The sequence below is a fragment of the Anarrhichthys ocellatus genome, unplaced genomic scaffold, assembly GCF_004355925.1.
Source record: "Anarrhichthys ocellatus isolate YVR2014 unplaced genomic scaffold, GSC_Weel_1.0 scaffold21, whole genome shotgun sequence".
In the NCBI taxonomy this organism is placed as follows: Eukaryota; Metazoa; Chordata; class Actinopteri; order Perciformes; family Anarhichadidae; genus Anarrhichthys; species Anarrhichthys ocellatus.
In genome coordinates this window covers 2,455,573-2,461,022 of record NW_022280051.1, presented here as the reverse complement: position 1 = coordinate 2,461,022, position 5,450 = coordinate 2,455,573, and positions in this window count along the sequence as shown.

Below are 5,450 nucleotides of genomic sequence, written 5' to 3'. Positions count from 1 at the left end.
GTGTGTGTGTGTGTGTGTGTGTGTGTGTGTGTGTGTGTGTGTGTGTGAGTGTGAGAGAGAGAGCCTGGCTGTTTGAGTGAGAAAGAAGAAAGGGGATGACATTATGACAGCAGCGAGCATCCACCCCTGCAGCCCACTTTTTTGGCAGGAAGTGAAACCAAGGAAACCAGAGGAGTGAGGAGCAGCATCTGTATTGTTTGCGTCCCAAAGTCACCCTCTCAATCCTATCTCCCAGAAGAGAAATGAAAAATGGAAGCCTCCTTGTGTTTCATGCTCTTTTTCAAACCCAAGAGACGACGCTCATGGCCAGCCACATCTCTTCCAGTAAGCTATAATCATCACCAAACTGACGCAGATTACTGCAGGAGGGAAGGAGTGAGAGGTGGGTTTTTTTTTCGAACAATGGCTGAGAAAATGATAGGCTTGATATTGAGGTCACATAATAAAGGCAAATAGAGCCTGAATGAGTTGATTCTACGGCTCACAAAACATTCCCCGTGCCTTTAGCCGATAGATACAGAGGGGGTTTTGTCCATGGCTGCCATTAGCATTTTGCACAAGATGTGCTGTTGGTAATTACATTCGCCTGTGAAAAAGCAACAACACTTGAATGGTTTGAAAAGACGGAGACGAGAAAATGAGAACCGTCGTTATCCGTCTCTTGTAATGAAATTCCTGTTGATTGAATTAGGAACATGAACAATTTCTCGTGCTAGCCTTCAAGGCAGGGATAGGCATGACCGAATGGGCTGCGGGCCATATTTGGACAGCTTTGGGCCAAATGGTGTTGTGTTTCCACGCGGCTCGTGTGACACGGGAGGCCATTTGCAGCGAGGAGCAAGAGATCAGAGATGTTGTGAAAAATGATCTGAGAGGGATCGTGTCCGTTCTGAAGCACACATGGCCCTGTGGTTGTGGGTGTACACACAGGCGATCATGCAGACAATGAAACACAAACACAGACTTTAGACTTATAGGTCAAACACATAAACACACCCATAAAAAAACGCACATGTACACTGCATGCAGAGACTCAAAAACATTTGGAACCAGTTTGACCTGACAGCGCCCCTGTCAACCGTCCAATCGCATTCAGAGAGTGTTTATCTCAATCAATGCTGTTAACTATAGCCTTCCTCTACCACACCCTCTGACACACATACAATAACAAGAAGTTGTTTTGCTGAAGCAAGCGATGCGGCACCTCCCCTGCCCTTCTATCACCAGGTATTTCTGGATTCTCATTGGTCACCTGAGGAGAGAGATTGCAACACCCTCTGAGGGTTCAGTGACCTCCACTGTTTTTAGCAAAGCTTCACCTAAAGCATACATGCGTACACACACACACACACACACACACACACACACACACTGCACAGATATGATGCAGCTTGCTCTGTTTTCACACAAGGTTGCATATTCTGCAGCTTCTTTGACTTTCAGTTCTTCTTCAAATCTCATGTGAGCATCATTTCCTAAATAAAGCATGCAGAAGTTAACGTGTGTGTGTGTGTGTGTGTGTGTGTGTGTGTGTGTGTATGAATTTTTGCACGCATGTACACTTAGATACTAACACCAACACATGGAGGAGTGAAGATCTGTTGACACTCAAAGGCCCTCGAGGTTGAGAACAGCCTGAAGTTATTTTTTGCCAAGATTCACCTGGGAGTGTGAGTCAACACACCTCTCTTAGGATCTGTGTGTGTGTGTGTGTGTGTGTGTGTGTGTGTGTGTGTGTGTGTGTTGGGGCATACCATGAGGTGTAGGTGCAGGTTACACCCGCACACCTGCATCCTTTTTATGGAAGCAAAAACACACAGCAGACAGTCCAGTGTTTGTACAGCGGGGGAAACTGTGAAATACCATCACCTACAGCGTATACAGTTGGCTTGGCATGATCTCAAAGTCTGCACGCAGAAATGGTAAGGCAACATGGCTGCCATTAGTGGACTTTGTTTTCTCAGTCTGCTCTCGATTCTCGAGGCCTTTTCCAGTCAAAACAGTTGTTGTATGGAAACCATTTATTTTTGTCTGTTTGAAAACAGTTAAAAAAAAAGTAAAACCACAGGGGAGGCAACACCACATTATAAATATATGTAGCACACACAATATATAATCGTATATAACAGAGTATATTTATAACAGTGTATATTTTAACACGTGAGAACATTGGAGGGCAGGAAGCAAATCAAAGCATCTTAAGAGTGGTCTCAAATAGCCACATACCGTTACATTTAAGACCGTGTGTGACAATCTGATCCGTGTGCCTCCATATGATACAGAGTAAAGGATTAGAAGACAGTGACAAGCTCTGTGACCCTACAAAGACAGGCAGTAGTACAATATGAAGAAATCCGTCCGGCATACTGATCCGCATGAATCATGTCCCCTTGACTCGAGCCTCCGGTTCGCCGGTTCTTATGCCCTGTGCGTTATGTCGCCTTTATGTTTAATGTATGTTGTTTCCCGTTGGTTTCTCGTTGACCTCCGATACAGAACCGATAAAGAGGGTCGCAAGGAGTGATTCACTACGCTTTGTTCCAGGAGAAAGAAAACCATGCAGTACAGCGAGATTTCACAATTTTACAAGCCCACAGCTAACGTGATTTTCCAGGGCTGTGATAGAAATCTACACCTTGTAGAAAATAGGTTTAAATTCAGTGTAAAACTATCTCATATCTGCCTTACCATGGTGACGTGGAATAGGATACATAGTTCAATATGCTGCTAATGTTTCTACGATGCTGCGAAAGGACAATGGGAAATATATCCAGAGAAACAACCACTGTGTGTGTGGATGTATAAAACCTCTCTCTCCACATATGGACATCATATAACAGATCTGCACAGCGAAACCACAAAGCAGGGCCGACCCGTGGCAAAGAACCCCTCCCTTGTCTCAGGGCTCCCCTGCACACATCTTGTTGTTCCTGGGGTTGCACGCAAGGCTGCTCGTGCGGAAACTGGTCCAAAGTTGAACAATATCCAGCTCTATAAACTGAGTACCGTGTTTTTATCTTCAGGACTTGTTCAGTCCTCTGGCTCTCATCTGTGGCTGTGCACTTTTGGATTCTTGTTGACCTCTTTATGAGGCGGGTGGGTGATTCTGCCAGACTTGAAAATGTCAGAAATAAATAATTCAACATTATTCTTCCCTGAATTCAGGATTCTAGATAAAAGTTTTCGAAAGCAGGAATCCTACCCAAAGCCCATTGCAGTTAAAGGCAAGTTATAAGAATCAGTAGGTAACCAACACACCTGGAAAAAATATCTGATGAGCAATTTATCTTTGCTTTGTGTTTATCTAAGCTTTATAAAATCTTCCTCAAAGGCTAGCTTGCTCTATCTACACCATTATTGTTCCTGTGTTTGCGCTGTAATGATCATTTACTGATAAGCTACGATGATTTTGTTGTATTGTTGTTTGGTTTTGGTGCCATTTTGTTTTCTTGTTGGCACAGCCTTTTGAAAGTAGCTTATGAACACTGCGGTATGTGGCCTGAATGAATCATTGCTCTATACTTGTCCCTATAAAATAAACATGAAAAGAAAAACTAAATACATTCTCGACATCATTTTAGAGTTGTGCCGCAGCTTAGAGTCTTCGGATGATTATCCTCCACTCACACACACACAGGGCCAACGTCAAAGACTGATAAACGTTGCCTATAGGGCCGTAAATAGGCCATACGGTCGACCCTGCTATCGCGCAAGAGAAATGCATTTCTTGGCCCCAAATGCACCGTGAGTACACCGTGATGACCTGAGCTCACTGCAATGACTTTCAAGCGGCTCAGAGCGGTGCTGTTTATAATGCCGCAATCGGTTTTCATGGTATGCTGTTCTTAAGTAGGTGTTTTGAAGCGAAGGGCATTGGAGATGCAAATTGTTGCAATGAAATTCATGAGGTGGCTGTATTTATGGGGAAAGGCATAAAAATATAGAGTGATTTTCTGCTCTCGCTGCTCCCTCACCAGCTGGCATGGTTATGGCTGTGCGAGTAAGCATGTAATCATTCTGTGACTACTTATGCCACATTTGCTCATATACTTATAGAGTACATATACAACATGACTCTCAAAGTCATTGATTTGGGCAGAACAGATATTCTGTCACACGCTGCACATATCGACTCAAACGGAGTTGTTGACAGGCAAGAAGTCACCCAGCTCTCCCCTAATGACATTAATCTCTCTTCTGCTTTCTTTTGTAGCCCTCTAAAATAAGCAGAACATGAATGAATATTGTCATTTCAGCCACTTCATAGTGGTGATGCAAACAAGACGGAATCAGCGGAATGGCAAGTGCCCTGGAGCACTGTGCATTACCCTGTGACGGAATCACAGGTTATGGAGAGGGAAAGTAGAAGAGGGTGTTGTCTGGACTGGAGACGCACTGTTGCATTATGAATGAAGCAGACTTGGTGGTCACAGGAGTGAAGGTCCATCGCCTGCATTAATAACCATATTCTTCCAGACAGCTTTTATATGCTCTAATGTCTGAATGCATGGCTTAACGACTGGGGTAGATGCTGTAGGTGCGAAAACAAAAGGGCAGAAAATGCACTTTGGTCCAACGTGTAATCACAAGGAATGCCCTGAAAGTCAAAGTCTGCATCCCAAACTGATGGACAGCTCTCCTAACACATGAAATAAGAAAAGTGACTTAAATCTAAGTTGTTGTTTTTTGCGCTTACATTATCAGTATTTTTTTAAAACACAGGACTTCATGTTTAAAGTGGAGAAGGACCCACTTTGTACTTTTGTACTTTCAAACTAAAGTCCAACTCTTCATGTGTTTTTGATACAATCAGACAAATAACTGTTTAGGTTGTTTGACTGTTTCCTGAACTGAAATTGCATGTAAAATAAAAAAAGGTTGTGTTTTATTCAGTTCCCCTGGCTGAACACCCACAGCACCATTTCTTAAACACTGCTAAAAACATTAAGTAGAAAACTTGCGTAAATTCTAAACAGCTGTTTGGAAAGATAATAATCACAATGGCTTCTCCATATTATTGCAAAGCCGCTGTTTTTGCAAAGCCACAAATGATCCTCTCAATAAGTGCAACAAAACTTTGCATTGCACATTTTGCACCTAAAGAAACATCAGTTTGAGGAGTTGGTCCAGTTGGAAGTGTGGCTATTTTCCACCAGCAGTGATCTGATCCACCTCAACATCCTGGACCCTGAGCTTGAAGGAGCAGAAAGTCAGAACGATGGCAATGAAAGAGACTTTTGTTTTGCAGACAAGACCAGAGGGACCCTGTGTGTGTGTGTGTGTGTGTGTGTGCTTGTGTATGAACCATGTCAGCCATTAGGGTGAAAAGGTCAGTGCTGTTTCAGCGCTTAGCATGTACCGTTAAACTTGATTGACCCAGAAAAGGACTGAGTGGGGAAAAAACAACTGTATGTACTATCATAACAACAACAGAGAAATTGGCCATCGTC